Source organism: Chiloscyllium plagiosum, chromosome 16 (genome assembly GCF_004010195.1).
Source record: "Chiloscyllium plagiosum isolate BGI_BamShark_2017 chromosome 16, ASM401019v2, whole genome shotgun sequence".
Classification (NCBI taxonomy): Eukaryota; Metazoa; Chordata; class Chondrichthyes; order Orectolobiformes; family Hemiscylliidae; genus Chiloscyllium; species Chiloscyllium plagiosum.
Genome location: NC_057725.1, coordinates 21,259,928 through 21,271,812, shown reverse-complemented (window position 1 = coordinate 21,271,812; position 11,885 = coordinate 21,259,928).

Sequence of the window (11,885 nt, the reverse complement as noted above, 5' to 3'; positions counted from 1 at the left end):
TAATGAATTTCAGTAGGCAATTTCGGTTCAGTGAGAATGGCAGATTGGACAGTGAGGCTATTTTCTTCTGTCCCTATAAAGCAGATTTCCATGGTAACATGCTGTTCAGTTGCTGACGATTTGGTGTTCATCCAAAATTATGAATCTGTCAGAGGATCAAAATCACTTTCAGCATCATTTAGAAACCCAAATCTGGATCTCCAGATTGTTTAATTCACTTGTAGTAGTGATCTCCTAAATATTTACAACCTTTAGGATATTTTGAGTAATATTCAAAGGTAGGGTTCAGAAAACTGGGAAGGTATTCTTCTAATTAACAATAATGAACAGCGAAAAATAGAACCATCAATATACAATATACAGACTTATAAAGACCATAAGATGCCAGCTGAAAAACCTTTGGTGACATGAGATATTAAAATGAAAGGACAGTGTTAGCAACATATCATGATAAATAGATCATTCTCAGATTGAGATAGCATAGTGTGCCCGGGGATTGACTGCTCCTATTCCTCCTAAGGATCAACAAATTTTGTAACTTGGATATGGGCATTGTACGTGTTCATGCCTTGTATGTCTATCTGCTTCCACTGGGATTATGTTCCACCCTTCCATTATCCCCGCACAATGTACCTGAATCTAAACTGGCAGAGAAAACTCTCTTTTGTAAGTCCCGACAAAAGTTCATTGACTTGAAATATTAAAGTTTTCTCTCCCTACTCATGCTATCTGGTCTGCTGAATGTTTCCAGCAATTTCTACTTTAATTCCCTTTTTTTAAGGCAGAGCTTGTGGTATCTAAAAAGATTTATTTGTGGGTGGCACGAGTTAGGCCAGCATTTATTGTCTATCCCTAACTGCCCTTGACAGACAGTGAGCTGCCATATTAAACCTTTATTTGGGGTGTTGTAAGGAAGAGAGTTTAATGATTTTGACCCACTACAATGAAGAAACAATAAAATAGTTCCAAGTTTGTCCTGCTCCCATGCACGTGATGCCGTGCAGTCAAAGCTGTGATGAGTTGGTGAAGGACTTCCAGTAGATGGCACACACATTACTCGCTATGCTGTACCTGCGTGTCAGTAATGAAAATTGAATGAGGTACTAATAATGCAGACAGGTTTGTCCTGAATATGTCAAAGCTTCCTGCGTAATCTTGGAGTTGCACTCATCCAGGCAAATGGACTAAGTTTCATCACACTCCTTGATAGTCTTTGGGGAGTCATGGGGCACGTTATTCACCACAGAATTCCTAGCCTCTGGCCTGCTCTTATATCCATAGTATTTAATTGGCTGATCTAGTTTCAGTTTCTGGCAATGGCCACTCCCAGGATGTTGATATTGAGAGGGACTTAGCAATGGTAATGTCATTGAATGTCAAGATGATGTGATTAGATTCTCTTTTGTTGAAAATGGTCATTGTCCCATACATTTGTGGTATGCATATTACTTGCCACTTGTCAGCCCAATGGATATTGTCCAGGTCTTGCTGGATATGAAATACTGTTTCAGTACCTGGGATGTTTGCAGGGAGCGTGCAATTATTAGCAAACATCGATATTTCTGACCTTATAATGGAAGGTCGGCCATTGATGAAGCAACTGAAGATGATTGGACCTAGGATACTCTGCTAAGGAATTCTTACAATGATGGCCTGGGAGTGAGGTATCTGCTCTCCAATAAACAACTACCTTTCTTTGAGCGAGGTATGGTCCGACTAAATGGAGAGTTCCCCTCAGTTCTCATTAACTCCAGTTTTGTTATGCTTCCTTGGACCAAGGCTGCAAATGGTCAGGACCTGAATGGCACCCATACGGAGTGTAAGTGAGCAGGTTATTGTGGAGAAGGTGCCTCTTAAGAATACCACTGATGATACCTTGCAACTGAGCTGGGTTTTTGCACTCGTTGTGGACGTGACACTTGTGGAAAATCTTCTTCATTGCCAGGAAGATAATAATGCATATATGCACTGAAATAACGTGGTTATTGTTATGAAGTCAAAAGAGTACGTGGTCACTTTAAGACAAAGTGCGTATCGGAGTTTATGATACATTAAATGCTGCCTGTGTATACCGAATAGCTGGGAGACAGGCTGTTCCAAAACAGATACATGCAACAATTGGCTGGTAAGTGGATATCTGAGTTTTGGTTGTTGCTTTGACAACAATTCAAAGCTGACCAATTGCATTAAGCCAAACAGTCAACCCTTCAAAACCAATCAAATTTAAAATCTGATGATGTTGACAGTCTGAAACCAATCAGACTATAATTTCAGGTGTAATCAGGGATATAAAGATGAGGGCATTTTGAAAACTGGTCAGAGCAACTGCCATCGTACACGATAGCACACATCATCTGAAAGGAAATCTCTCAGAAGGCACTATCAAAAGGTATCTTTTCCAATAAAATCAATAAACAGTAAGACAATGACCCAGGAAGATGACAGCAGAATCAGAAAGATGGAAGGAAACGGATTCTGAAGACCAGAAGGAAGAAAACAATAATAGACTGTATGAACTTTGAGAGATTAAATAGATTTAATGTTTAACCATTGTGTTATTGGAGCAGCATTTTAATAAAGGAGAAAGCGAGGACTGCAGATGCTGGAGATCAGAGTCGAGAATGTGTTGCTGGGAAAGCACAGCAGGTCAGGCAGCATCCGAGGAGCAGGAGAATCGACGCTTCGGGCATCAGCCCTTCATCAGGAATGAGGCTTGTGGGTCGGGCTGAGCGATAAATGGGAGGGGGAGGTAGCTGGGAAAGCGATAGGTAGATGAAGGTGAGGGAGAAGGTGATAGGCCAGAGGGGGAGTGACGGACGGATCCGGAGATGAAGGGCTTTTGCCCGAAACGTCGATTTTGCTGCTCGTTGGATGCTGCCTGAATTGCTGTGCTCTTCCAGCACCACTGATCCAGAATCCGGAGAGCGGTGCCGAGTTGGAGGCTTCGGACTGGGATAGTGTGTGGGGGGGGGGGGGGGGGGGAGAAAGAAATGGAGGAAGCTGTTGATATTGACTGCCTCGGTTTCGGGCATAAGCCTGATTTGATTCCTAATGAAGGGCTTATACCCACAACGTCAATTCTCCTGCTCCTCGGATGTTGCCTGATCTGCTGTGCTTTCCCAGCAACACACTCTCATCTTTTAATACAGTTGGGGCCAGATAGTGATGAGTTAACAAAAAGGGGGCTCGGATTTATAATAGCTTCTGTTTATTGTTCACTGTTAGGAAAATAATTCATTTTTACTGTAAACAGTGGAAATCAGGGGTTTTCTTTCACTCACTCACAATTTTAGTAAATGACAAGCTTTTCTGAGTTGTTAGTTTTAATTAGCAGAGGGGTTTTACGTCTGTGTCATAATACTATGTTTGCAGTTAATTCTGGAGCACAAGTCCTATTGCCAGCATGTTGACAGGCTCAAAGCCTTTGCAGGATCCAACTCAGTCAGCCACTTCTTGGTATCACATGGAGTGAATCGTACTGGCTAAAGATTAACATCTATGACTCTGGGGATGTCAGGAAGAAACCTATTGCCGTAATACTTTCCCTACATCTTCACCTCAAAAACAACTTACTTATATAGTGCATTTAATATAAAAAAAACCCAAAGATGCTTTATAAAATTACACCTAGTCATAAGAGGAGATATTAGGACAGGTAACTGTTAAACTAAAGTTTTGGTTAAGTTTTAACAAGTGACTTAAATCAGAAAAACAAATTTCGAGAGGTGGAGGGAGGTTATTCCACTGCTTAGTGCCAACACAACTTAAGATATTGCCAATGATGAAGCATTTGAAATCAGGATGCACAAGCAGCCAGAATTAAATGTATGCAAATATTCTAGAGGGTTGTGGAGCTGAAGGAGATTATAGCAAGAGACATGGAGGGTTTTAAAAAGAATGAGAATTTTAAAATTATAATTTGCTTGACTGGGAGCCTATGTAAGTGAGCAGAGTGTTTACAGCAAATGGCACTAACTGCAACTTAAGACACAATTTTGGATGGTCTTAAACTTACAGAGAGTGGAATGTGGGAAGCCAGGAATGCACTAATAATCAAGTGATGGACGAACTGAGCAGCAGCTGAACTGAGATAGGGTTATGAGGAAATAGATAGTGATGACATCAATGAGAGTTCAGAAACTCATTCAGAATCAAATAGGACACCAAAGTTGTGAACAAATTGGCTTAATATCAGATTTTTGCCAGCAAGAAGGATGAAGTTGGTTCCTGGAGAATGGAGTTTGGAGTAGGGACAGAAAGCAATTGAGTCTTCAGCTTCAGAGTTAATAAAAGTAATACTCTTTAGCTTCACAGGTAACTTTTAATTCTCTTGCCCAGATATCGCTACGATCTCTGAAACATAATAGGACCTGATAGCCCAAATAGGATTCTTCTAGTCACTTTTATAACAATTACAATCACTAGATTTGTGCTCAAACACACCGGCTATACTATCATTTGTCACTCTCCTCAAATTTGAATCCATCAAGTTTAGTTGGCTTGGTTTCAGTCTCTTAGCATGTCGGAAATCAGAATCAGAAAGAGGAAAACTAAAGCTGGGGTCACAAAGTAAACCCTTTATCACAAATCTTCAGTATTTCAAAATCCAAAGATTTTTATGATTTGACTTATGAATATACACAATATTACATAGATTTCCAATGGTATAGAACTTTGTATTGTTTCAACTTAATTATAAAAAGTGATATATGTGTTTGAATTTAATCAACTTTTAAAGTCAATAACACCTCCATGCCAGAAGTAAACTAGTTATCCTTCTGATCTCTACTCCCTTTTGTTATAGAGCATTTATCGTTGGAATATACAGTGTTACAAATTTGTGTAGAGTACTTGTGAAGTGGAAAGCAGGAAGGTGGAACTTGTTTGTAAAATGAGAGGAGGAAAGCGTGCTTGGTCCCGTGAAGACAAAGTCATTTTCTAAGTTTGGAGTTTCAAACCAGGAAATGTCTGTCAGCAGCTGATGTACAGACAGCTCTAAAATTGAAACATGTAACAATTTCCTGTGTGATTGGAAACCTTAGGCTTGTTTTGATGTTTTGGAAACTAGTTTGAATCAGCCAATTAATTTAAACTAAGCCCTCAGATACTGAAAACCTGTCAAAATTTAACTCTGATTGTTTGACTACCTGGAACCAATCGGATCATAAAGAAATTAATAGGTCATCAAGGGTATAAAAGATGAAAGCATTTGGAAATTGTGGAGAGTCAACTGCCATCTGAAGTGACAGCAAACTGCCAGAGAAAAACATCTCTTTCAGAAATTGCCACACTCTCTAAAATAGCACCATCTATTCATAAAGGGTATCCTTAGATAATATTCCTGACACCAAAATTCTACGGAAACACATTCAGAAAAAAACTCCCAGTGAAATCATCCCTGAAAGAAAGATATTTGTGATAGGTGAGACAGTGGAAGAGACATTCTGGAAGAGACATTCTGTGTGGAGTTTGAGTCTAAGTGTTAATTTATTGTTTTCTTATTACTTGGGCTTTATTGGAACAGCATACTATTAGAATTTTGTTTAGTTAGGGAGTAGTTAGTGCTTGGGGAGAATTTTTTGGTTTGTTCGTAATTCTGTTAACTTGCTCACTGTTAGAGTAAAATAAATAGTTACTTGTTGCTCATAGAGGTGAATATCAAGGATTTCTTTCATTTAACAGATTAAGAGGTGAGGTGAGCTTTTCCAGGTGTTTCCGGTTTAATTATTAGACGGGACCTCTACTCCTACCGTAACAGTTTGGGTTAATTATCAGAGGGGTTCAACCTCCCCTTCGTATCAATAGGCATTATTTTCAAATGAAACCCGAGAAAATATGCTACATAACACATCATCTACACACATTTTCCCATCAAAACTTTCTGTGAGTATATCAATTTCTAAGCTTTTAGTGTTTTTTTTTAAATCTACCTTTGCCAAGTGCCATTTATGCAACTGACTTTTAAGATGGTCAGTTATTGCTGTTTTAAAATTGATCAGTATGTAAAAGCAGCCCAGTTGCAATTTTCTGCCCAATTTTCATCTCTCCTTGGAGGGATCAGTGAGCTTTCATCTTGATATCTCATCAGCACTGACAGTGAGAAAAGCACTAAGTACAAATGTGCCGTTTCACCTCGACTCCAGGATTTCCAACAAAAACACTACTCCTCCTTCCAAATGTTGAATTCTAGCAACAATGAGAAGAATAAGTACGGAAATGTTAATTATAAACAAAATTCTTTCCACCAGCTTACATACCCAAGATAGGCCTGATACACAAAATCACAGTGGAAAACTAACCTTTTATGTAGCTTATTAACGAGAAAAGTTACAAGTCTAATCTTCCAAGTTTCTGTAATGGTATGGAGGTAGTTAAATCATGGAACATTTGATCTCCATTTATATGTATGTCAATTTAATTTTTATCGAATTTGTAAGTCAGTATGCAGTGATTGCTGTAGCACCGAATTGCAAATTCGGATTGTGCAAAGTCTTTGAAATCTACTTGATTCCAATCTTTTAATCCAGAGAAGAGGCATAACAACTCACCACACCATGTTCCTCTTGCACCTCCACTCTATTTCCCAGGCCATGTTTAGTTCCACTCTTATCCACCTGCTAATCAACACCCAGATCACTCGACTACATCTGTGCTATCAGGCTATTTGTCTGACATTCAGTACAGGCAAATCCACAATTTTCTCCAATTAAAAACGGAAAATCCAAAGGCACGAGCTGAAGCGGTCAATCCCTTTTTACCTCTATTTAGATGTATTCTAGTTTTTTTCAATTCAAGATCATTTCTTGCCAGCGTATTTATACTATCCGATAGGTGCCCAGAATGTTTTCCTTCTTGACTGTCCTTTTGAAAAATTACATACCCATAATTACTTAGTTCTCAGCTATGAACCCCTTTTAACTATAATGGTCATAACATCATATGTATTGTGCAATTAATTGTTGTGTTTTGCTCCAAATACTCTGCATATTTAAGTATCATTGATAGTTACAGGTGAGGTGCCGGAAGACTGGAGGTTGGCGAACGTGGTGGCACTGTTTTAAGAAAGGTGGTAAGGACAAGCCAGGGAACTATAGACCAGTGAGCCTGATGTCAGTGGTGGGAATCCTGAGGGACAGGATGTACATGTATTTGCAAAGGCAAGGACTGATTAAGGATAGTCAACATGGCTTTGTGCGTGGGAAATCATGTCTTGAGTTTTTTGAAGAAGTAACAAAGAGAATTGATGTGATCTATATGGACTTCAGTAAGGCACTTGACAAGGTTCCCCATGGGAGACTGGTGAGCAAGGTTAGATCTCATGAAATACAGGGGAACTAGCCATTTGGATACAGAATTGGCTCAAAGGTAGAAGACAGAGGGCACTGGTGGAGGGTTGTTTTTCAGACTGGAGGCCTGTGACCAGTGGAGTGCCACAAGGATCGGTGCTGGGTCCACTACTTTTCTTAATTTATATAAATGATTTTGATGAGAGCATAACAGGTACAGTCAGTAAGTTTGCTGATGACACCAAAATTGGAAGTGTAGTGGACAGCGAAGAAGGTTACCTCAGATTACAATGGGATCTTGATCAGATGGGCTAATGGGCCGAGAAGTGGCCGATGGAGTTTAATTTAGATAAATGCGACGTGCTGCATTTTGGGAAAGCAAATCTTAGCAGGATTTATACCCTTAATGGTAAGGTCCTGGGGAGTGTTGCTGAACAAAGAGACCTTGGAGTGCAGGTTCATAGCTCCTTGAAAGTGGAGTCATAGGTAATAGGATAGTGAAGAAAGCATGTGTTTTGCTTTCCTTTATTGGTCAGATATTGAGTACAGGAGTTGGGAGGTCATGTTGTGGCTGTACAGGACATTGGTGTGGCCACTGTTGGAATATTGCATGCAATTCTGGTCTCCCTTCCTATCGGAACAATGTTGTGAAACTTGAAAGGGTTCAGAAGATTTATGAGGATGTTGCCAGGGTTGGAGGATTTGATCTCTCGGGAGAGGTTGAATAGGCTAGGCCTGTTTTTCCTGGAGTGTTGGAGGCGGAGGGGTGACCTTATAGAGGTTTACAAAATCATGAGGGGCATGGATAGAATAAATCAACAAAGTATTTTCCCTTGGGTCGGGGAGTCCAGAACTGGAGAGCATAGGTGTAGTGTGAGGGGGAAAGATATAAAAAAAGACCTAAGAGGCAACGTTTTCATGCAGAGGGTGGTACGTGTATGGAATGAGCTGCCAGATGAAGTAGTGGAGGCTGGTACAATTGCAACATTTAAAAGGCATCTGGATGGATACATGAATATGAGGGGTTTGGAGGAATATGGGCCAGGTGCTGGCTGGTGGAACTAGATTGGGTTGGGATATCTGGTCTGCATGGACAGGTTGGACTGAAGGGTCTGTTTCCGTACTGTATATCTCTGACTCTTCAGCTATTGTTACTCCACACTCCAATACTCTCCTTAAACCCCTTCACATTTAAAATTTTCCTTTCCTTCATGACTCTTAAAATCCAAGCCAGTTTCCAACCCAACGAATATTGTCACTCTGTCAGTGATCCATTTTGACCAATACCATCTTCGAAGTGCACTGAAAGGTTAGTGTCAAGACACTATTTATATGCAATGCAATCATTGTATTGGTTAGCTGTTAAAATAGTTGAATTAAACTGCATTGTCAACATTAAAAGATTCAAAAGACTTGCATCGTATTGCATCCATCACAACTGCAGAACATCCAAAAGTACTTCAGTCACGGCAATCATTACCTTCCTATTTGGTTGTCATAGAGATAAGCGCAGAGAGAAGCTAATTTAAGACCACTTCCTGAGGGAGGATTCTGTATACAGGTAGCTGCTTGCAAATATCAACACTGTCCTGGGCAAGAAACTGAGTTAGCACAAAAAATCTATTAGGAAATTAGTCATGTTACTAAAATTACTGAGGAGCAAGTCAGAAGTGAAACATTTGGAAAACACAATGTTTTCAAACATTTAAAACATTAGATATTGACATCTAATATCAATGCATTGCAAAATAAATGCAACAAACCAATCTGTAGTTTTTAATCATTTCCCCCCTTCATTCACCTTCAAGACAAAAAAATCCATATTAATCACATTTTATTTTGTATTTCCACTACTGGAATTCTGAAACATAATAACTGGCTTAACCAGAAATATGTCAATACAATACAGGTGGACAAAGTGAGGACTGCAGATGCTGGAGATCAGAGCTGAAAAATGTGTTGCTGGAATCCTGAAGAAGGGCTTATGCCAGAGCTGTCGATTCTCCTGCTCCTTGGATGCTCCCTGACCTGCTGCACTTTTCCAGCAACACATTTTTCAGCCTTTCTGTAGTCATATAAAAAATCTACTTCTGTAAGTTAGGATCTATTAAATTTAGTACTAGATCATAAGGTTTTATAATTAGATTGGATTACTTACAGTGTGGAAACAGGCCCTTCGGCCCAACAAGTCCACACTGACCCTCCGAAGAGCAACCCACCCAGACCCATTCCCCTACATTTACCCCTTCACCTAACACTACGGGCTATTTAGCAATGCCAATTCACCTAACCTGCACATCTTTGGACTGTGGGAGGAAACCGGAGCACCCGGAGGAAACCCATGCAGACACGGAGAATGTGCAAACTCCATACAATCAGTTGTGTTAACAGTCCTTGAATCAATTCCTTCTGTATTTACTTTGATTAACTGTTCTCTGCTTCTGGAAAACACTGACCAAGTTATATATGCTGTTTAGTTCCAGCTTCTGAGAAACTGGTGGGTCCACCTTCTTGCCGTAGAAATGATGTGTTAGTACAATGAAATAGTGACTTTCAGCTACTTCATAGTGGTATACTATTACAAATTACACTACATAATAGCACTAGAGTTGAGTATTGGCCAGACTAGGTCAGGGTAACTGGTATCCTTTCCTGCATGTCGAGCATTATTTTTAAAGATTTATTTAAAAGTTAGATAGCTGGTGTTATATTTTGATGCTAGGACACCAATAGACAGACTTATTGGATTTAAAGTCACACCTTGCGATGCTGAACTCTCAATTTCTAGGTTTTGTCGAGGACCATAATCATTCTATTGTTGATTTGAAGTGTGAATCTAATTTTGCAGCAGGAGGAAAACCAGCAAAACTGCACACATTATGGGCTTTAAGCTTCAATTTCTCAATCTCCTTCAAATAGCTTGTACATCTTCCCTCACTAAGTGAAAACCTATTTCCAGTGCGAGCAGCAGCGAAGGTAAGACAGTTTGGTTTTAAAAGTGCTTACCGGTAGCGGGCAGCGGTGTTTTTTTTTCTCTTTCACTCTCTCTTCACAGAAAGAGCGGGAGCACCAGGGGGAAGTGACGACGACCAGAGGGGCAGCTGAGACCCGGAAGCAGTTAGTGTAAACCTACCTGGGTAGGTTTTTTCCCCCTTTAAAAGCGCGAAGGAGAGACTCACGTTTGGTATGTTGCCTCCCAGGTGCAAGGGTACGTGATGTCTCTGATCGTGTTTTCCGGGTCCTGGAGGGGGAGGGGGAGCAGCCCGAAGTCGTGGTCCATATTGGCAACAACGACATAGGTAGGAGGAGTGCCGAGGATGTTAGACAGGCATTCAGGGAGCTAGGTTGGAAGCTCAGAGACATCACGTACCCTTGCACCTGGGAGGCAACATACCAAACGTGAGTCTCTCTCGTTCCCACAAAACCGCCTATCTGTGCCCCGAACAGATATTCTTGTGTTGGCATTTGTTTTGATATTCTTGTGTTGGTTTTAACCCTCAAGTTTGATTGCAATCACCTGTTATTCTTTTTATCGATAAAGGTTATTTCCTTCACACTCTCCTCATGGTCTTATTACCGCAGGGATTAATCTCGTGAAACTCCTTTATGTTGTCTCTCTGTGGCATGGAGACCTTTCCATATGAATGACGGACAAACTGTCCACAGTTCCCCAAGTACTTTTTGAACAGCACTCGACTACTACATAAAGACTTCTTCACTGTTTCACTTTAAACAATTTGCAATGATGGACTGCACACGATTCCCTGTGCTGATTATTTGTTGTCAGATATGAAATCTGTTAATAACTCATGACGAAGGACATTTTCGCTAAACGCTCATCTGATCCTCAAACCTCTAATAAATGCAAAATTAAGAAGGATGGTGTTTTTTGCCAAAATATTTATTTGCCTTTCAAACAGCTGTGCTTCAAACGCAGCCATGTCAACTGCAACATCCACTATCGACAATGGAGCTGCTTGGAGATGCTGGGTAAGCGATGGCCTCGCACTTTTCCATCTGGATTATTAATCCAGCGAACCAGGTCATGGTGCGGAGATCAGATTCGAATCCCACCACGGCAATTGGTGGGTTCACACCAAAATGCCAGGGATGCTTGAGCCAATCCTTTAGATCTTCAGAACGGGATATCTCAGTCTGCAACTCAAATTGTGAATGTAAACCTACCCATTCAGGTGGATCATGAAATCATACAACACAGAAAGAGACCTTTTGGTCCAACTCATCCATGTAGACCAGACGTTCAAATCTGACCTAGTCCCATTTGCCACCATTTGGCTGGTATCCCTCTAGATCCTTCCTATTCATGTACATGTCCAGATGCCTTTTAAATGTGGTAATTGTACCAGCCTTCACTAATTCCTCTGGCAGTTCCTTCCATACAGGCACTGTCCTCTGGATGAAAAAGTTACACCTCAGGTCCTTTTAAAATCTTTCCACTCTCACCTTAGACCTATGCCTTCTAATTTTGGACTCTCCTACCCGAGGAAAAAGATCTTTGCTATTCATCAAATGCATGCCCCTCATGATTTTATAAACTTTGATAAGGTCACTCCTCAGTCTTTAATGTTCCAGCGGAAA